A 23,534-nucleotide genomic window follows, 5' to 3' on the forward strand; every position below is an offset into this window, starting at 1 on the left:
GCCAATGGTGCTGTACTTTATCCCAAATCATTTTGTCAGCGCCAGTGATTATATCTTTGAAAATGAGCCATGGTGTTTACTAAACTCCTGGATGCACATAGAGCACTTTTCAAAAGACACACAAATAACAATTTATAGCTCTTAAAGGCCTTTCTTTGTGGTCTATGTTCTTTCCACTAACTTAATAAACTGAAAGGGTGAATTTTATGAACGGAAGGCGCTGCCTAACTTTTGTCATTAGTTAGATACACTCTCTAACAAAGTGTATCTAACAGTACTGTGTTGTGAAGGCTATTCTATCCAGGGCGAGGGATAGCTGCAGTCCTCTGTATAAAACTGGCCGCACCATCTGCTGGATATCGGCAGTCTTGAAATCCCTTGCAGCAGCTATTTATATAGCGCCACTAATTCCACAGCGCTGTACAGAGATCTCGCTCACATCAGTCCCTGCCCCAGTGGAGCTTACAGTCTAAATCCCCTAACATACACACAGACCGAGAGAGACTAAGGGCAATTTAATAGCAGCCAATTAACCTACCAGTATGTTTTTGGAGTGTGGGAGGAAACCGGAGCACCCGGAGGAAACCCACGCAAACACGGGGAGAACATACAAACTCCACACAGATAAGAGCATGGTCGGGAATTGAACTCATGACCCAGTGCTGTGAGGCGAAAGTGCTAATAGTGATATCAACAGTTATTTCAAAATCACTGCTAGATTGTATTTAATCAATTAGTTAGGCAGAACCTACTATCCTTTAAATAAAATACATTCTATTTGGCTTATCTCTATTCTCCTGGTTGTGGGCACCTGCTTGTTCAGGCTTGTGATGCTCTAGGTGTTGTGAAACTACAAGTCCCAGCATACCCTGCTAGCTATCGGCTGGCAAAGCATGCTGGGGTTTGTAGTTTCACAACACCTGGAGACCACATGTCCAGGCTTGTGATAGTCTACAAATTTTGCAATTTGCTGCCCATACACATCCAGTCTCCGCAGCAGTATGAGCTGGCAAACAGCACCGTAGCTTAGAGTGCTTCTGCCACATACACAATGCAGACAGTAGTATTGTGCGTTGAACTAAAACAACAAAGTAGCCTTTTTATTCAGTAGAAACCAAGCCCTCATAATACATATGTTGAGCAACAGTCATATCACTGACTCCTAGTGAAGAGCCTGTATTCTGAGGAACATTCATTCAGCCCACATTCATGGTTGCCTCCAGTGCTGAACATTTGCAAAATCTTCTTCACGTGCCTTGAGTAGTGCCCAATTGTATGGGTCTGCAGAACAAGATGGCGGATGAGTAGGATGTGCGCCAGCCAATAGGAGTTAGGCACAGCAAAGGCGCTGATTGCTAAGTACAGAGTAGGCGCACCGCCATGTCTAGTATTTTTGGAACAGTGCACAAATTAAATAAAATTTTTCAGATCAAGATTGCTAAACTTAAGGAGTGGAGACAGCACCAGCTCTGACCTGACGGAGGCCGGGTTTCATCCCGTATTATTAATGGGACATCACCCCATCCACTTTGACCTCATTCTCACAGCTTAAAACCAATTTGGTTAAACTAAGCAGTATTTTAAGAAAAAGAAAAGTATATTTAAGTAAAAAGGTGGTTTTAAAGCGAGAGAACGTTGGACCGATGTGATTTCTGCACAGGGCGCCTCTCTGCACAATCAGGCGCACTTCTCTTTTGCAGAGAGTTCTCCCCAGAGCAAGCGAGCACTTTATGCGCACTGGGTGGACCATATAGACTCGCTAATACAAAACCACGGTGCCTTGCAGTGCACATCCGGTGCGCTTAATAAAATGGTTCCGGTGTTTTTAGGTGGCAGATGCAGACCATGGGCATTAGAGGGTACAATTTTTGTAAAGCTGAAAACACCATACAGTGTACTTGAGCTGCCATGTTGGTTGGATTACCAAGGCACATTGTTTTTTCTTTCGGCTGTTTGGATTTTACCTCCATACTAAAAATGATGATCTAATTATTACAAGATGTACTTCTCATTTTATAATCTGAACAAACAGCAGGTTAATATAATCATCATTTATATAGCGCCACCAATTCCGTGGCACTGTATAGAGAATATTTGTCATTCACATCAGGGGCAAATGCAGGATTTGTAGAGGGGGGTTTCCACACCACGCCGCCAGTGGGCATGACCAGCATGCATGGGGGCATGGCTATAATTTTAGAGAGTGCTTGGCTGCTCTCCAACTCTCCCTATCCCCATAATATACATGGGCAATGCTGCGTGCACTACTGTTGGGTAGATGCTATTTCTGTAGTCTGTCTATGTACCCTCCACTGCTAGGCATTTGTTTTATCTGTGAAGAAGGTGGAGATCAATTCCACATGTAACATATGTACCTGAAAGATAACAAGGTCGGCCATTTGGACTTTCTTCTGCTCTTCGACAATATCTTCGGCTAAACGCCCTTCCTTCCCCCCTTGGTTTGCCTATGCACATCAGTCCCTGCCCCATTGGAGCTCACAGTCTAAATTTCACCCACTCCCACAGCTAATTTAAATAATATCAGACATTTATGAAAGAGAAAGTGGGTACAGTTTTATAAGGGGTTTTTTTCAGCTGAATCATACAGTAATAGTAATGTGTTTGTTATATGTTATTCTCTTGAGTTATCTCTATATTGTTTAGGTGATCGGTCCATTTTAATGCCAATAATATAATATACTGTTTCCACAAATAGACTTATATGTCTCTATTGGAGATGTTCCAGAAATAGAATTACGCTGTACTGTGTATTATTTTCATAGGACAATGGGGGAACCTGTAAGGCTCTGCCCTCGGTCATCCCAGATATCGAGGTAGTTTATGCTGCTGCTCTGTTACATTTTAAAGATTGTAAATTCCTGGTGAAATTCCTTCTTGAACAAAAATAAAACCCTTTCATGCAATCGATGGAACAAGAAGAACCGGTCGATTGTTTTTAATGATAGATTTTGTATATTGCTCATTCTTTTATACTGTGATAGTTGTTCTCAAATGTGGTATATTCTATAATGAATAAGCACTATATTGTTCAGGTTCACTATTATATACTAACTTCCTTAATAAAAGGAGTCATTCAGAAGTTTGTTTTTATATAGCATCAGAGAACTTCATGAACTTTGGGCCTGACATCCACTATTATAACATATTTGTGAAAAGGACTCATTTATCAGAGATCATCTGTCCGTTATTGTATTCGGCATGCATGGAAACTATTGCGATTGTGTATCTTCTCTGATTTCGAGTGTGCCATGTATTTTGCTGCAAACGGCTGGAGACTTGTTCCAGAGTTAAAGCGTATTAAAGTGATCGGAAGCCGATACGTTTCAAGGGCAATATGTGTGGCCCACTAACCTTCAAATGGGCCACACAATCACCTTAATCTCTATAATAAGTTAAAATGATGCGTTTAACGACCACGTTCCATTACAATAGTCCCCACATATCAACTTAAATCCTGTGCTGACCCTGAAACACTACTCGCCATGTCCACTCACTCAAAATGCCTCTGATCCCTCAACTTTCCCTAAACCACTTCCCCGCTCACTTATTTAATAAGAGCTGGTGCCTTAGGCGAGGCTAAGTGGGGTATAAGGCAGAGAATAAGAGCAGGTGCTGATGATTTATAAAGCAAGTAGGGAGGGGTCACAGCTAAAGCATTCTGTGGTCATTTACTTGTCATGTGTCACAACAGAAGTGTGATGGAGGCTATGTGCTGGTATTGACGCGACTGAGCAGGGAGGCGCGGAACTAACGCACCCTTAGTATTCACCAGGGACCCCCGCAAGGAGGTATGAACTTGGGCGAGCAGGTCGCGGTTCTCCAAGACAGTAACCAGCGAAATAGGTGAACGAACAGTCAGGCCGAGGTCGTAACAAGGAGGACGATGTAGTGCAGAGTCAGCAGCCAAAGAGTAGTCGGGGGAACCGAGTAGTAGCAGGAGAGCAAAGTCAGTGCTAAATCAGGATCCAGATAGTAACAAGTCAACAGGATACTAGACACAGAAGGCTGGAAAAAATTCTGGAGTACAGGTGTGAGCCTAATAATCTGGCACCCTAGTGGTGGCAGGGCACTCCAGATTGGAGCATAGGAAAGCCTGCTCCGGATAGGCAGATGCGTAGTGAACAGCCCGCCGATTCAGACAGGAAGCGTCCCTGCCGCTAGGCAACGGGACAGCCTAGTGTATGCATGCCGACAGCCGAGGACACTGTACTGTTACTAGACAACAGAACACCTGCGGCCGGACGGAGTCGGGGGTCTGTCCCCAGCAGCAGCAGCATTGCGGGGACGGCGCCTGACACCATGATTATTTTCAATACGTTCTTCTCATGGAGGGCTTTACATCTCCACTAGCTTAAAACGTGAAAAAACTGGTATTATAACGCAGGTGGTATATCATGGATTTATACCCTAGTTAAAACCTCACAGTATAAAGTGGTGGTATAAACAGCGAGCACTATATATTTAAATGTGTCAAGACTCTCATATTAAAACAACTTTTATTTTCGCCTTCGTTGTCCTTCAACAGCTCAATTGCACTACTAGCCAGTCGTTATGTGACTGGTAGAAGCTGCTACTAGAAGGGTTATTCCCTGAAATACTAATAATAGGACACAGCCTGGGGTATTCTCTTTGGAGTATTTACTAACAACACCCAACTTGTAGCTCTCAGCTTCCTCTGTTGTGGTCTTTAAGCCTTAATCCAATAACATCTTCCCACCCATGTGAAATCATCAGCTCTGGTATTTTTAGCCCCTGTGACAATGGTTCATTTATTGCATTGGCAAATATAGACAATCCTTGTCACTGGATGTCCCCCAGGGCCAAATTCAGAGCAGCTTGTGAGCAAACATTGCTTCTTGTTCCAGGTTCTCTCTCAGCAGACAGTAATCACTCAGTCTTATCTAATCACCCCACGTGTCACCATATAAGCGGGATATATATTCTGTTATAAAAGCTGTTTACATTTACAATACTTTCCCATAGTGAATGGTCTAAAGCAGACAATGTGATCTTTTCATGGGTCTCATAGGTGGAACGCCGGTATTAGATCATGTTATGTGATAAGAGCATCAACATGAAGTGTTCACCGATCGCAAATCTCAGGTCAACATGCAGATGGTCGGGTCAGAATTTGGCGTAAACAACATGAATCCTTGGATCAGCCTGCCTTGAGTCAACAGTGCAGGCTAGTGATGGCAGTGGCAGAACTATCATTGGTGGAGCAGGTTCGGTGCACTGGGGCCCATGGATATAATAGGGGCCGCTGCATTGGGAACTAGCGAGCTGTGTGCCCCGATGCGGGGCACCGATAAGGGAATTGGGGCACACAGCTCGCTAGTTCCGCCTGTGAGTGGAGGTGAAATAATAGTGTGGGGAATGTTTTTTTGGCACACATTAGGCCCTTTAATGCCAACTGAGCATCGTTTAAATGCCACCGTCTGAGTATTGTTGATCACCGTTTGCATCCCTTGATGGCCACAGTTTACCCATGTTCTAATGGCTACCTCCAGCAGGATAACACACTATAATCTCTAAGGAATATGTTTACCTTGTTGAATCCATGCCATGAAGAATTCAGGCTGTTCTGGGGAGCAAAAGGGGGCTCTATCTATCTATCTATTACTAGAAAGATATATCTAATAAAGTGCCATTGCCTAAATATTTTCAATATAAATTGAATATGTAATGCAATATATGGACAAAACAAATAAATGTATCTTGACCATATATCTATCTATCTATCTATATATATATATATATATATATATATATATATATATATATATATATATATATAATGTATAATATATTATCTTTGCGTCCTGGATATTTCTGTCCTTTTCGATTTCCTCATTTTATCTGTATCCTGGATTTATTTCTCACTATCTAGGATACCTGCACATTACGAGTACTTTAGTTTTAATCCTCATTATCATGTTTTCTTGTGCATTGAAACAACTGGTCTTACAACTTCTTCTGTTCTCCTATCTGAATGTAATGTCCTTTATTATATATATATATATATATATATATATATATATATATATAATATTATTCAGCCAATATAATAAGGTGAGTGTTAGGCATGCAGCAGGTGACACTGTGAGAGGCATTACCTGGGATACCACCTTCTTTGCTTTCTTCATTTTAAAATGTTTCCCTTTCACTAAACTACATAATTTTGCTGAACATAATATATTTCATGAATTAATTATGTTAAATGAACATATACACTTGGAATCCATTTCTCATGATTGATAAATGTGGCTAACGGGTACAGCATGTTTTTTTTTTTAGTTTGAGTGTCAATCTGTCATTCCTAAGGCTGGGTACACACTACAGAAAGCTTCTCCCGATGCAATATCGTTAAAGATTTTACCAACTGAAGTCCCGATCAGCAGCCGATGCATGTGTACACACTATACATGTTTTTCAAGATTTACCTTCAGATCTGTGCTCTTCATCTGTCATAACCATCGGCTGAATAGATTGTGACTGTGCGCACTCCATAGAGATCTACTATGGACACTGCCGGTCCTGAGTGTATACACACTTCAGAATTGGAATGAAATCGTTCCATTGTTGATCAAGGTTTTTAGTTCCGTTTAAAAATAAAATGAAACGATACGATGTGCTCTGGAACGATAAATCGCTAATGTGATATTGGGTCGAACGCTCGTTTATCGTGTGATTGGCTGAAAACATTGTAGTGTGTACCCAGCATTAGACTATGCTATTATTACGAGTCATAATATATTGTTTTAATACACAATTAAATCTGATAAAACATATGGGCTTATATTTACTAAACTGTGTGTTTGAAAAAGTGGAGATGTTGTCTATAGCAACAAGTCAGATTCTAGCTGTCATTTTGTAGAATGTACTAAATAAATAACTAGAATCTGATTGGTTGCTGTAGGCAACATATCCACTTTTTCAAACCCGCAGTTTAGTAAATATATCCCCTGACAAGCTATCAGTTAAACACAATGTTGATGGCAGTGTCGCCTTAAATGGTTGGATTCTCCCGAGCCTTTAGCAGAGGTAATGGATCTCTATAGCTTTTTTTAATCTATAAGGACATAGCTGAAGCGCATGCTACAGTCCCCAACCTGTCTGTCACATGGCAATCATCTGAGCAGAGACCCTTGATCAGGGAACAAATATGTCCTTTACTGAAGATTTATGGGATGCAGGGCTGTGCTAATTAGGATGATGGTAACTTCAATAATAGTATATTTAGACACAAAATACATTTCTTCTAAGCTTTAATAGATTGTTCCACCTTTAGGACATTAAAATATATTTAGAAAATGTATTGGTTAGCACACACCCTACAGAAACATTTACTGAACACATTGACTTGTTTTTCTTGTGCCTTTCTGTGTTTTCATAGCACCTAGGCAGAACAAAATGTGCATATAGCACAGATATAATCTGTACATTAAATGGAGTTGAATATGCAAAGAAGTTTTTGCAACCTACCCAATGAAAATAAGCAGCTCTGTAGAAATGATATAACGGATTTAATGAACAACAAAATAGGAAATAAGATAACAAAAATATATATTTAGTAAATGTGGCTTAAACCAATGTTGCCTAAACTTGGAAATCCCTCTAATCCTGCATAGATTAGTAATGTGGAGGGCTGTACTTCTGTATGTGTCTCAGAGTGCCTGCACTGTATTTTTGTCACTAAACATTATTTATACAGTGAAACATATTATATAGAGCAGTACAGAACACTCCCCCTCTTTCCAATAGAACACGTGTCGGTAACCCCACCCAGCCCAACCAATCAGGAGTCAGGAAGGGTTAGAATGTTGAATGTTTATTAAACTGCCAATTATCTGTATTGTATTATGTCATGTGAACTTTGTTCTCTTTTTCAAAACAACATGAAACATGAGATATATCTGTGATAAAGTAAAAACACAAGCAAAATAATAACAAATAAAGAGATATGAATATATAAAAGATAGAGATATTTAAAATTGAAGTAATCAAGTTGATTTTGTGACATCTTGTATTGCGGGGTTAAAAGTGTAATTGTATGGTAATTTTTTTTTATTTTATTTTTTTTGGGGGGGGGGGACGACGACTCCTGTTACTGGCTGGTTGGCGGTCCTGAAGGGTTCTATCCCACGGTATGGTTTATTACACCACAGTTTTATGTTTGTCACCAAGACAGTTCGTCAGGTCGACGATTGGATGGAAACAGCATACGTGACCCTTGGTGTTTGGTTAGCGGGTATGGGTTTAGGCTGTGGTCCTTTGGCGACACCAGGAGTCTCGGTACGCCCCTCCTTTTAAGGTTGTGATGGATAAAAATAAATAAAAGGTTGTTCCCATATTGGCTTAACTGCTTGGTGTTGTGTCAAATTATTTAGGTACCATTATGAGCTTCCCTGTCTAAGGTCATGGAGCTGCTGTATTGAAGGCACTAATGTTGGGGTTACCTGGGTTTAGAAATCATCTTTTAGGGACTCATTTTGAATTAGAAAAAAAAAAAAGACCAAATTTGCTCTTTGCCAACCAAGTTGCAATGCAAAAGATACAAATGCATTATTTTTTTTCCATGAAGGATTAAGGCTAGCTGCTTTTGCATATTTTTCACACAAATACTGGACAGCTTTATTTGACACTGCAATTTAGAGTTGAGCTAGGACACGTGCCCTCCCAACCCGCCACGAAGGAGAAGACCAGGGAGCCGGATCGCCAGCTGACCGCAAGGTAAGTATTTTCTTCTTTTCTTTTTTCAGGATCTTTTTTTGCGCTGCCTCTGACTGGCCCCCTGGGCTGCAGGGCCCCCGGGCACCTGCCCATTGTGCCCAATAGAAGAGACGGCCCTGAGTGCAACATGGTTTTGCCAAGGTGCAAATTTGCTCCTTTATTTGTGCTTTGCTCCTCACTCCTCAAATATGACCGAAGATTCAATTGCCAGCAATGACTGTGGGATTCTCCTTTCGTTTAGAAGTGCGAGGAAAAATTAGCAGAAATTCCAGCCATAACATCGCCGCGGGGTGTCTTTTTCTCTTTGTATTCTGCAATAAAGTATAGTATCCATTCCCTTATTTGTCATATTATAACCATGGACATTAATAGTTTTAAAAAACAACAATGCATTTTCCAGTAACTAGATAAGTGCATGAAAATCACACATTTTATTTGTGATGCAATGATATTCAATGGGTTCATTAGTACTACTTGGGTGGCAACCAAAAAAATCTATAATATTTTATCTACATCAAAACAAATGTGATCATTCAAGTTTAAGCACTGTAAATGCCCAGTATATTAAACGGATTGTATAACTGTGTTTGGAGGCAGATTGAGTGATCTTAACTGAGTGGTATTTTTCATCATATCCAGGGCCGCTGGGGGGGGGGGGATTGCGGGTACATTTTACCCAGGCCAGGGCCCTCGCTGTTAATTTTTTTCATCTTTCTTTTTTTAATTTTTTTTTTCTATTTTGCGATTTTTATTTTTATTTTTTAATTTATTTATTTTTTTCCGCAGGGGGGCTTGGTCGGTCCGTCAAGCTCGTTGGTGGGGGGAGCTGGAACAAAAAAAAAAAAAAACATACTCACGTGATCGCGGCGCCGCGTCCCTCCTCTCCTCTCTGCTCCATTCACACTGACTGTCGGGCGTGACGTCATCAAGTCACGCCCGACAGTCAGTGAGGAACGCCGCAGCCAGGACAAAGCATGAAGAAAGAAGAGAAGAAAACAAAAGAGGCTAACAAAAGGTAAGTAAAGAAACGGAGAGGCAAGGGGAGGAAAACAGAAAGGGACAGTGCTATAAAGAAGAGGGAGTAAAAAAACAGGGGAGAGAGGCACAGAGTAAAAAAAAAAGGGGAGAGAGGCTGAGAGTAAAAAAAAAAGGGGAGAGGCACAGAGTGAAAAAGGAGCAGAGAGGCTGAGAGTAAAAAAAAAAGGGGAAGAGAGAGACAGAGTGAAAAAGAAGGGGGGAAAGCAGCATGGAGGGCACAGTGTGAGCATAAGGGGGCACAGTGTAGTTGTGATGAAGGGGCACAGTATTGTGTGTGTGATGGCACAGGGGGCTTGTTGCAATGTAGTGTGTGTGAGGTAGGTGGCGGCTAATTAATGGGCGCTATTTTGTTTGTAGGGTGATGGTGAGGCAATTTAATAGTGGGGACTATTAATTTAAGATGGGGTGGTTTGGGGGCTATTGAATATGGGGGTGAGTTTGGGGAGAATGAGGTCTATTTATTAAAGGTGACTATGAATTATTCAATGGCAGTGATGGTTGCAGGAAATAGGTATTGCTGTTTGCAGGAAGGGAATAGGTTTATTTATTAAATGTGAATACTATTATTTTAATGTTGGGGCTGGAGGAAGGCCTAATTATTAATCGTGGGTGCTATTGATTTAACACCGGGGCTGGCTGTAATTTTCTAAATGTAGCCATTTTTTTTCCAAATAGGGCCTTCAACATTCCAGGATCCAGACAAGCCGCAACTAAAGAAACCAGCAGTCACAGGTGGAGAAAGTGAGACGAACAGGTAGGAGAGTGCAGCACAGTGTGTGAAATGTTGTGATTCTAGTAGGGACAATGGCAATTTTTGGTGAGTGTTGTGCCCAATATAAGGTGCAGGCCAAGACTGAACTCTTTGTGTACACACTGCATTCTTTCTATACTACACTGTGGTGCTAGATGTCCTGAAAGTCAGAAATGCTTGGACATATGTGACACTCCGGCGAATTCAGAGCCTAGTGATTTTGATGTGTTAGCCACGCCCCAATGGCACATTTGCCACGCCCCCAAATGCATGACCACACCGCCGTTTGTTTTTTTTACCATACTCAACTATAAGGGGGGCCCCATGAATTTGTTGTACCGGGGCCCTGTATGCCTCTTGGCAGCCCTGATCATATCATATTCAGATTGTTTGATGTGTATACAGATCATTCAATGATAATGTAATTTATAAATCAGATTGATTAAAATACATAAGACTATACACGGGGATGTTTTAGAAGCATCTTATTATTAACATAAGTATACCGACAATTGGAAGAAAAGTACTGCACCTGATATCTCCCAACTGTTCTGATTTCAGCAAGACAGTCCTGAATTCAGGAATCTGTCCCACTGCCCCACCGGGGGGACATGTTTGTCCAGTGGGTGGGAATGTTGAGGGAAGAGAGATCTATGGAGGCGTGGCCACAGACCCATTGTTACTTGGACACACCCAATCAAGGCACCACGCCCTCTGTCCCACTGCCAAGCACTTGCATGTTGCGAGGTATGACAACCCTTCCATTCATCTCCATCCATCCCCATACACTTAATATAAAAAAAAACAGTAGACAGCTGCACCATGATGCACTTTGTTTAAAACAGCAAAGTAGAAAATGCAAAAATGAACATAAAGGGACTTATGTACAGTTGGACGCAATTTATGCTGAAAACTTAAGTATAAATTTCATCCATTTAAATAACATAATTTACTTGGTATTCAGAGCTGCATGTATCAAAATGTGTACCTTTCAGTAAAATATGCTTTATGTGTAGGATACGCTACTGGTTCTAAGCCCGAGAAATACATTTACAAAAAACTTCGAGCGGGCTTCCCCTCAATAAAAACAAAATCAACTCTAGTGCTGCCAGCCTAGGCTGGTATTGGCAAAATTGTGGATATAAAAAGCATGGGATGCTCCTTAAATTGTCAAATCCAGCACTGGGCTACACTGGCCAGGGCTGGTGACATTATAGTAGGGAAATAAATAGCGTGAGGTCCCCGTGCCATAATACCAACTGGCCCTAGGCTGGGGGAATTACTTAGGTCGGAGCTAAGGACTGCAAAAAAAAGTGACCCCGCCACCTATGACAAACCAGCCCTGTGCAAATAGCACTATGGCTCTTCCCACACCTATGTGCCGTTGGTGTAGGGTAATTAAGTAAAAAAAAAGAGTTAATTTGTAATTTTGTCCATTGTTGGGGTGCTTGCCGTACACCGATTTAAAAATAAATAAATTTAAGAACAGCACTGTCTAAGATAGAGACACTCCAAATTATAGCTGTGGTTTACTTAACTTAAACTCTTAAATGAGGTTGACAAATAAAGATAAATAGTTAAGATAGATAGTTAAGACAGAACATTGTTTAGAGACAGTGGAACTAAATCACTCTGATAGAAAATGTTTATCATTTTTAAATGTTACATTTGATTGTTGAGAATTGTATGCATAGCATTTTATTTGACTTTGTTACTTATTAAAAGTATCCCACTCCCATCCTACTTCCAATGTCTATTTGTTTCTTGTCCCATTCCTTTCCTTACCCTTTCTTCCCCAATAAAAGTTTTAGATTAAAAAAAAGTCTGTTTCTACCCCCCAGGCTGGATATGGTGCGCTGCTGGTGAGTAATGTTTGTAAGCTAGTTTTCTTTTTGGTAGTCTATATAATTGTGTGGCTTAGCTTTTTCTAGCAATGTTCCAAGTTTGCTTGCTCATTTATTTATTAGCTGTATTGTTATCAACACTTGTGCCTTCCTACCTCCCACCCTTTCTTTTTCTTTCCCCCTCCCCACCGATATAAAAATATAAAACATACAGGAGACATCTTGAATATTAATATTTTTATGTCAATCGTGTTGATTGTATCTTTTCCTGTTGTTTCCTCTTTAAATAAAGAGTTTTATTTAAAAAAAAAAGTCTGTTTCTTGGGTCCTGTTGCAGATGGGTAGCCTCACCTTCCTCTGCGTCGGGTTGGTGACACTTTTCTACTCTAACCTAGGGAAGTCTACCACAATGGGCGCTGCATGAGTACCTCATGTTCACTTTTAGAGTGTCAGCTTACCTGATCCGAATGATAGCCACCCATCCTGAGATATTACAGATTATATCCGGCAATTGATCCAGTTATGCACTCCCACTATTAACATGATGCCCGAAAATAATCTTATTGCACTTAAGATCATTATCGGGCCTGTTGATAAATGCATTCAAAAGATAAGATAAGTATCCCTCTGAAGAAGTGATACTTGGCTATAACGAAACCCATCCGAGTGATTATATGCTCTATCGGCAACCTTCCTATTAGAAAACTTTAAACTGAATAACAAACCTATATAATTTTTTGGGAGACCGTGGAGTAAAATTAATATCAAACCTCTTCAGTGTCAGCTGATCAGCCAAAACCTCTTCTGTGTCCTTAATCGACACTGGATTCCGACATACGGTCATGGCCAAAAGTTTTGAGAATGACACAAGTATTTGTTTTCACAAAGTTTGCTGCTTCAGTGTTTTTAGACCTCTTTATCAGATATTGCTATGGTATACTGAAGTAAAATTACAAGCATTTCATAAGTGTCAAAGGCTTTTTATTGACAATTACATTAAGGTTATGCAAAGAGTCAATATTTGCAGTGTTAACTCTTCTTTTTGAAGACTTCTGCAGTACGTCCTGGCATGCTGTCAATCAACTCCTGACTGATGGTCACCCATTCTTGCATAATCAGTGCTTGGTGTTTGTTACAATTGGTAGGCTTCTGTTTGTCCACCCGCCTCTTGAGGATTGACCACAAGTTCTCAATGAGATTAAGGTCTGGGGAGTTTCCTGGCCATGGACCCAAAATTTCGATGTTTTGATCCCCGAGCCACTTAGTTATCACTTTTGCCTTATGGCAAGGTGCTCCATCATGCTACTGAATCCCCCTACACTGGATGGTTATGTCAATCCATGTGCCTTTCTGAAGACTACTAGTGTGTCCTTTGTACTATCTTTTCCAGAGCCGTTAGGATCCGTATAAGACAACATACTCCAATTCATTTTCAAAGCTTGCAGTTTCCATCCCGTATACATGGTCATCTGTTTTGGGATTGATGTACCCCTTTGGAATCTCTGCTGTTTGATGGCTGGACATTGTTTAGAGGTGACTATTAAAATAACTCTGCGACCATCAGCACTTCACTCTATTTTTCCATTTTAGCAGCTTCTTATTTATTACACAGTGTACACCGAAATGGGTTTGTGTGTTTTTTATATATACACATGTTTAGTGACTTTAGTGATAAAGGTATATGTAATTCACTGTTATATGTTTTATTCATTTAGATTAAAATAAATTACCCATATTGATATGAGGACTTAATTTTCCTTAATTTTTTTTATCTTATTTTTTTTAAATGTTGTGTGGGTAAGAAGTGGACGCTGATATTCTTTTCTTAGTGTTCTCACTAAGAATGACTTTTAAAAGCTCTTACTGAAGTCTGAGATGATATATACCACATAATTTTCCCAGAAACATTATAATGAACTCTTGTAGTGTTGTGCATTCCTGGACATAATCAGCACAGTATAGTAGTTCCTCTTTCAGTAGTGGGATAGTCCCATAACACTAGATATTCAGAATACAGGACTAAATATTTTTGCTCAGATTTTACAATTTCACAAATTTTTATATCAATTATTCATGGTCTCTTGGAAAGCTTTAAATGTGGTTTTGACTGCATCTTTAGCTATCTGCTTATTTTCTGTTATTATCAGTGCTGCCTTATTCATAAATAACAGACATGGGGGCCTATTTATGAAAAGTTTCCCCCCTGTAAAATCCCCGAAAACAACACTAATTTGCTATTTATGATAGCAGCATCGCAGCAGATATCGGTTTACTGAGCACTCCCCATAACAATGTGTGGGGAGTGCTCAGTAACGCTATTTAACAATGAATGTAATTAACTTTTCAAACATGATAATGTACGTCAGCTTCAGCTGGCGTACATTATCATTAATGAAAAGTTTCAGTGCTGATCCGAAGAGCAGAGCTGGACAGCGCATGTGTGGAGGGATCACATGATCCCTCCCTGTCACTCACCGCTCACTCTCTGCAACTATAGTTGCAGAGCAAGAGCAGAGATGTCTGTGCGCATGCCCGAGGGTTTCACTCGGCGCATGCGCACTGGAGTCAGAAGAGGAAGCCCGTTCATCGCTTGCTGCTTCAGAACCGAAGAGGCAGTGGTAAGTATGATTTCCACTTCACAGGAACAGCAGTTTTTCGGAACTGCTGTTTCTGTGTTGCTTTTTTAATAAATATGAGAAATAGTTCAATCTTTATCAATGCGATAAGGATTGAAAACTATTTTTCATATTCTGCAAGTTTTGATAAATGTGCCCCATGGTTCACTTACCTCTCACCAGGGAAAGCCAGTTCAGCTATCGATCCTCCCTGCTGGAAGCAGATGTAAACCCAGCAGCTCAGATTTCCTAAAGCGTAGGAATCCAGATAAAGCGTGAGGCTGGGTATTACTTCTGCTATACTTGGTTTGGGAAAAGCCAGCGGGTAAGACAGAAAGCAGCTGAGATGATGCAATGTATCGATAATAAGTGGGGGGGGGGGGGGGGGGTCGTCTGGGCGGCACACCGTGATACTGCCCCCTACAACAGGAATGGTCCACTCTGCAAGTGATTGATGTTCCTGATGATCGTATGGAACTGTGATCTGGTTTTAAGCTTGGCCACATGTCTAGTCAAATTGCACTGATTGAGCCTGTCAGGTGCTGCACAGGACACCAGTGTTACAGTGCGTTTATGGGGTCTTACTTTTCCAACCTCCATTTCTGTATTGTTGTTTGATAGGCATGTCTGGTAGCAGTAGCTGATGGGGAGTGCTGGTCCTCTATTGCCATTTGGAGGCTTTTGGGTTACCACTTGGTAAGTTAGCTCTCAATTTAAAAAAACACACAAATATATGACCCAGTATATAGGAACCCTCATTGCTTAGACATAGAACCACCCTATTAGCAGAAGTGTCGTGATGTGGCTGGTGGCCTATCATGCAGTTTCAAACGGGCTTTAAAAACCCACCTTTTTCTTAAAGCCTTCCAGTCTCCCACTTAATTTCCTACCTTTTCTTCTGCCTCTTCCCCTTCATTCCCCTTCCCTTATCCTCCGTTCCTCCTTCTCTCCCTCTCTCCCCCGTGTCTCTCTGTCTGTCTACCCCACCCCTTAGATTGTACGCTCCTTTGAGCAGGGCCATCTCTCCTCCTGTCTTCACCACTTTTAACTCTGGTCTCCAGCTACCTTGCCCTCCTCCTCTAGGACCCTCTTCCCCCCCCCCCCCCCGTCCCCTTCTCTCCCCGCTGGGGGTCTCCCTGTCACCCGTGCCCTCCTTCTTGGGTTCCGTCGTATGCACACCTTCCCCTCTCCCCTTCCCTGCCCCTAGCTGTGCTTTGAGCTCACGGAGTTACTGTGCTTATTGTTTACTGTACTGTGCTGTCTCTCTTCGTATTGTAATTTCGCTTGTCCCTGTATGGCGCTACGGACACCTAGTGGCGCCCTATAAATAAAAATTAATAATAATAATAACTGAGGATTATGTTTTTATATATTTCTGCACTTTTATATACATTGAGCAATATACACACACACATATATATATATATATATATATATATATATATATATATATATATATATATATATATATAAATAATACTGTGATAGACACCAGTTATTTGACAGGACACAGCTCAGATGGTTCACTATTCTTCTTTTATTTTGTCAGGATAGTAAAAAATATGTTTGTTTTTTTTCCATAAGTCAAACATTCTTACAACCCTAGCACTGATTAACACAGTCATACTTTCTAGTCACTGGCCCACTAATTAGGCATCGGTCACCCAGTCCCTAACAAACACACTTAAATACTTAACTTCTGTCACAAACGGCCTCCTGCAGCTCCTGTTTGCCAGGAGCCATGTTTGACTTTCTGGATATATATAGCCTGCAGTACCACCAAAGTTGCCACTGTGGCGCTTTAACTGTTTCCCTTCCTGCTGAACTAAACTCGTGGTCTCAGGATGATTTACACCTGTCGCTACGCCTTAAAAGACAGCCTCACCCAGCAGTCTGGGCCAGATCATCAGGTCACTTAACCTGATAGGAAGCAAATCACCTTTGACTCCTGTTCCTAGTTATACTTACCCGTCTTTGTGTTTTTGCTGTTCATTCCAATGTTGCAGACACAGCTTCATCTATCCTGTTCCTGAGTTAGACACCTATGTGGATCTCTGTGCTTTTGCTCTCTCTCTGCAGCTCATTGCTTCTCAGTGTAACCTTTTCAGGTTACTTCCACCTTTACCGGCTGTCTGGTCTCAAGTAATTCAGCATTACCAGGCTACTCATCTCTCCACCTTTCCAGAGGTGTCCAACCCTGCAACCCACAGGCTACTCTTCTCTCCACCTTCCCAGAGGTGTCCAACCCTGCAACCCGCAGGCTACTCTTCTCTCCACCTTTCCAGAGGTATCCAACCCTGCTTCCCGCAGGCTACTCCTCTCCACCTTTCTAGAGGTATCCAACCCTGCATCCTGCAGGCTACTCATCTCTCCACCTTTCCAGAGGTATCCAACCCTGCAACCTGCAGGCTACTCGTCTCACCACCTTTCCAGAGGTATCCAACCCTGCAACCCGCAGGCTACTCATCTCTCCACCTTTCCAGAGGTGTCCAACCCTGCAACCCACAGGCTACTCTTCTCTCCACCTTCCCAGAGGTGTCCAACCCTGCAACCCGCAGGCTACTCTTCTCTCCACCTTTCCAGAGGTATCCAACCCTGCAACCTGCAGGCTACTCATCTCTCCACCTTTCCAGAGTTATCCACCCTGCAAACCGCTGACAACTGCTTCTCACCATCACTTTACAGTATTGCCTATTCTGCTGTTAAGATCTGTGGTTATATTACTGCCTTACCAGTTATTGCATCCTGAACCTGTATTACCTGTGTCTCTAATAAAACCACTTCTTTCACCTACTTTCTCTCCATGGTCTTACCTTGGGAACCCTGACAACTTCCACCCAAGCACTAATCTAATAACCCATTAATCATAGGACTTTCACCTGTGCGAGTTTACACTCTGTATGTCTGTGTAAGGTTATCCCTCCACTGCAGCTGTCTTTGGTAATGGCTTTCTTTGCCACATATCTAACCCCCCCCCCCCCCCTTGGTAGTGCACACTCCACAGAGAGTGCATACTTTTTTTTTTTTTTTAAACTCTTTATTTAAAGAGGAAACAACAGAAAAAGATACAATCAACACCAATGACATGAAAATATTAACATTCAAAATGTCTCCTCTATGTTTTATATGGGTGGGGAGGGGGAGAGAGAAAGAAAGAGTGGGGGGTAGGAAGGCACAGATTATGTTAACAATAAAGCTAATAAATAAGTAAGCAAACAAACTCAGAACATTGCTAGAGAAAGCTAAACCACACACTTATATAGACTACCAAAAAGAAAACTGGTATACAAACATTTCTCACCAGCAGCGCACCATATCCAGCCCGGGGGATCCGGAGGCGGCCCAAGAGCTACATTCCGTCTGCAGGAGGGGGAGCCGTATTGGATAGGCAGCTATGGCTTTCTAATAAATACCACAGGGCCCACACCCTGTCGAAATTATGTGATTTATCATGAAGGTAGCACGTTATACTCTCCATGCTTGCGACATGTCTTATGTAAGACCGTAGCTCCTGCATTGAGATCTCTAAGCCTCCAGACGGGCGGCTAATATTCTATCGGCTTTGTCTCCCTTCTCGTAGACTGTCTGCCTCAGCCGTTTCAGGGCCGTAGCAGTGGATTCAGAGAGAAGGAGGTTCAGATCAGATCTCACCTTTAGAAGTTTGGACAACACTTCTTCATCCGGGGATAGTTTATGCTGTCTCTCCAGAGTCTGGAGTTGAATGGCTAACGATGCACGTTTGGAGATGGCCAACTTCTTACGGCGTGAGGCCATGCTTATAAGCCTTATGGGCTTCCCAGAGGGTCATGGGGGAAGTGTCGGGGAGGTCATTAAAGAGAAAATACTCCTCAAGAAGGGTCCGGAGCTCTAGGGTAAGTGGCTGATCGTGGAGAATGGAATCATTAATACGCCATGTAGCGGGGCGAGGGCGAGATGCTATTTCTGAGAGGTCGGCAGATATGGGAGAATGATCGGACCAGACCATCGGATGTATATGGGCCGCCCTGAGCTTCAATGACAGATCGTGGCTAAGGAAGACCATGTCTATTCGTGAATAGGTACCATGGACCGGGGAGTAAAATGTATAATCACGGGATGAGGGTTCCCTAAGCCTCCAGGAGTCAAAGAGGAGGTGGTGGGAGAGAAGGAACACCAAGGCCTTAGATTTACGGGACTCCGAGCCACTGGCAGGGGGGAGCAAAGTGGACGATCTATCTATGGTATCATCTACTACAACATTAAATTCCCCTGCCAAAATCACTTCTCCCTGGCGCACCTGAGAGCAAGGAGTCTAGTGAAACAAGAAATGAACTATGGTTTTGATTTGGGCCATACACATTGACTAGGGTGCATAGAGTATTATTGAGTTTACCCACGAGGATTAGAAAACGGCCTTCGGGGTCAGGATGAGATGTCAAAAGCTCAAAAGTCATGTGGGATGCAAAGAGCGTAGCTACCCCCCGTTTTTTCTGTCTGGGGTCACAAGCATGAAAAGCAGAAGGGTACTGCTTAGACTTCAGCTCTGGGTGTGAATGTCGGGTAAAGTGTGTTTCTTGCAGAAAGACTATATCTGCTCTATGTTGTTTAAGTGTAAGATAAAGTGTTGTGAGCTTTTGTTCAAACCTTTGGCGTTCAATGAGAAGATCCTAAGAGCCATCGGGAGGTGAAGACAGGGCCGCCTCAAGTCCCCCAGCGAGGACCGGCCGCGCTACAAAGGAAAATAAAAACAGTTCCAAGTTAACACAAATGTAATAAGAACGAGGAGTATGAAATAGTGCCTGAGGTAGAGAGAAGTAGGAAGGAAAAGAGAAGGAAAAAAGGGAAATAGGGTAGTGGACAGGGCCAGTGTGCGGGGACACACCTGGTCCATGATCCCGGCCAGGAAAGGTAAGGGGCAATGCCAATGGCAAGGGAGGGCCAGCCAAGAGCTTTATGCCCATTGTGGCAGCGTGGCCAGGAATACAGACAGTGAAAAGGCCTGGGAGTTCCAGCCGTACAATGTAGACACCTACATTACCTCCCGGCCAGGATCTAAAGTGCAATTTAGGAAGCTATGTAGAAAAGGAATGTCGAAGGGGATGGAGGTCAAACTACTACCCAAGACCAGAGAACCGATCAAGCAAAGAAAAAGAGAATGAGATAAGGGCAGTAGGTGACTAGCATATTGAAACATTTAAGAAAACAATACTATAATCTAACCAAACACACAGAAATTTAGTAAGAGAAAAAAAAACCAAGACCAGTGAGCCCAACAACTTGGTTCAATGGAACCCACTTCCTCCCAATCTACATGAGAAGAGTCGATAACCAACGGTCAGTCATGCAGAGGGGAGGTATGTTAAACAGAGTGGTTTCTGAGACAGAAAGCAATAAAGAAACTCAATCATCCTAAATCAGGGTGGTTGAGCAGCAGCTGATGACTTAGTGGTTCTTGACACAGTCGACCACTCGGTAGTTGGAAGCCTCCGGGCAGCAGAAGTGGGTCCCTGAGAGCCAGGCAACGGTCCCAATGCCGCAGGGAGGGAGAGGAAGGCCGGTGCCGGGAGACCCAGAGTCTCGAGAAGTTGGGCTGCTTCCGCCATAGACCTAGCAGAATGAAGCCTGTTGTTCTGCCAAACCAGGAGGCGGAACGGAAAGCCCCACCTATACCGAATATTGTTATCCCTGAGAATGGACGTCGCCGGCTTCAATTCACGCCTCTTGAGAAGAGTGAGCAGAGCAATGTCCTGGAAAATTTGCAAAGAGGCATCCTCAAACGAGATTGAGTCAGTCTTGCGAGATTCCTGCAGGATCGCTTCCTTGGTGGTATAATAGTGACAACGGAGGATGACATCTCGAGGCTGGGAGGAATCTTGAGGGCGAGGGCGAAGGGCTCTGTGGGCCCTGTCCAGGAGAAGCTGATCCTCTGGAGTAGCAGGAGCCAGGCCAGCAAAGAGTCTTTTAAGATATTGGTTTAGGAGGGACTGATCCACTTCTTCAGGGATACCTCTGATACGCAAGTTATTACGCCGGGCCCTGTTCTCTTGGTCTTCATGCTGTTCCTGCATGTGGAGCATATCTTGCTGCAATCGCTGGATGTCAGTCACCGTGTCCCAGTGAGACGAGGCAGCTTCGTCCATTTTAGTTTCCAGATGGTCTGTCCTATTCCCGAGGTCTTGGACCTCAGCCCTCAGTGAGCCAATAGCTTTTTGCACTTCTGCTTGGACCGCCTGCACCGATCTCCTTGTCTCTTTGACCTCCCGGAATAAGGACTGTAGATCCTTTCGAGTCAATGGTGAGGAGTCTGAGTCGTCAGAATCGGAGTGAGCTTCGCAGTGTGAAGATGAAGTCTTTGACTCCGTATATGCAAATTTCTTGAGGCTCTGAGGGGATCAGATTCGCCCATTTTCTTGCCTCCTCTAGGCATGGTATAGTCAGGGAGGGGGTCACCAACGGATCAGGTAAAAAGGGCTGTTATTAAGGTTTCTGTGTTTAGATTAGACAAAAGAACATCCCCGCGGTCTTCCAAGTGAGAGCCCTGGCACAGGGGCCATGCGGGGCGTCGTAACTTATTCCATATTGCAGCTTATATTAAGGCAGAGCAATGTCCAGCAGCCAGAGTGTGAGGAAAGATATCCGCGGAGCGCTGCAACTTGTGCACTTGGGTGGGATAAGCACTTAAAGACGTGAAAACACCGTCCTGGAGAAGCGCGCCCTTTTGTGGCGAAGATGGTATACAGATGATACAGGGTGCCCGAGTGCATACTTTTTAAATTCTTGATAAGGCAACTACATTCTTATGCAGAACCCCGGGTCTATGGTCCACCATGAACTCACCCTGGCATTCACCGCCATGCTGGTATGTATCCAACATAAGGGAGCATTATCAGTAACCAAGGTGAATTCCCTGGCCAGTAATTAGTAACGCATTTTATGTCCAAACATTCTTTTTCCACATGGTAGCAACTTACCATGTGGAAATTATTCAACCCCCTTCTTGACTTGGGACAGATCCCCAAGTCAACACTAGATGCATCTGTCTGCAAAATGAACCTTTGGCTAAAGTCTGGAGCTTGCAGTACTGGTGCAGAACCCATGTACTCAGCCTCTCATAGACACTGCTCATTTTTCTGTATTAGCGGGATGGGACTCACAGTCCTTTTAACAAAAATATCATCTAGGTATGCTGAATCATAACAGGCATGAGGCCGCAAGAGCTTATCCATGGCCGTTGGAAGGTGGCAGGAGCACCGCGTAGGATAAAAGGAAGGACCTTATACTGAAAAAGACCATCCAGGGTGGAAAATGTGGTCTTTTGCCTGGCTGAAAGGGTAAGAGGGACCTGCCATATTCCCTGAGGGGGTGGTCAAATAATTACCACCCACTTAGTTCACTTCCAGCTCATCTACCCGGGGCATTAGGTAGGCTTCAAACCACAAGACACACTTTGATTTGCTGAAGTTGTTGCAGAATCTTATAATGGGAACACAGGGTGCCTTATAATCAGGTTTAGGACAAGTCATTTGACATACCGGACAAGAACGGCAATAGTTCTTTACTGCCATGTACATGCCCGGCCAATAAAATCTCAATGCAAATGTCCCCTACAAACGTGTATGTGCTGCCTTTAAGACTAATGTAACACGTATTTTTGGTACCAACAACTGTTCAACCATTTCATTAACAACTCTATACAGCAAATTCAATCACATTTTCCAAAACATTTTCAAGAGTGGCATCATTAGGCTGGTAATGTCCCTTAAGGGAAAAAAATTGGGTATTACTGACCAGTCAGGATCCTCAATTGGGAATAGGGAGACCCCACCAGTGAAACAGATGGATTGCTCTGACTGGCCCTGTAACACCAATTCGTGCTAATATTTCAGCCTTCAAATGGAGATAGTTGGCTCCTCAGCTCAAACTTCAGATGACCATTGGCCCTTTTTAAACAATACCAGGTATACTTCCGCATCGTCAAACGCTAATATTTTATGTAGACCCGCATTGGACAAAGTAAACTTGTCACAGCTCAGCTGGTCCACTTGTTCCTACAGAATTCTGGTTCTATTATTAATTATTATTATTATTGTTGTACATTTGTAAGGCACCTCAGTGCTTCACAACGCCATATAGTAGGGAAAACAGGACATAGATAAAACAGGGACATACAAGGTAGACAAAATAAATGCAGACATGAAAACAAAGTGTATGGAGGACCCTGCTCATTAGAGATCTTAATTCTAGGTGGAAGAGGGCACAGCTGAAACAAGAGGAGTAGATCTAAAGTGAGCAGGAGGGAGAATATTTTGATATGAGATTTGAGATGTATGCAGGGGTAGTGTTGTTGAGGCTTTGTAGGTAAGGGTGAGTAATTTGAATTTGATTCTGGAGGACACAGGGAGCCAGTGTAGGGATTTGCAAAGTGGTGCAGCAGATGTGGAGCTTTATTAGAGTGGTATTTTCTGCTTGCCCCTCTGCTACCAGTAGCACTAGCCTATGTTTTTCCTAGTACCTCCCCCCAACATTTAGAATCCCAAAAGTGGGAAAAGTTAT

Source organism: Mixophyes fleayi, chromosome 10 (genome assembly GCF_038048845.1).
Source record: "Mixophyes fleayi isolate aMixFle1 chromosome 10, aMixFle1.hap1, whole genome shotgun sequence".
In the NCBI taxonomy this organism is placed as follows: domain Eukaryota; kingdom Metazoa; phylum Chordata; class Amphibia; order Anura; family Limnodynastidae; genus Mixophyes; species Mixophyes fleayi.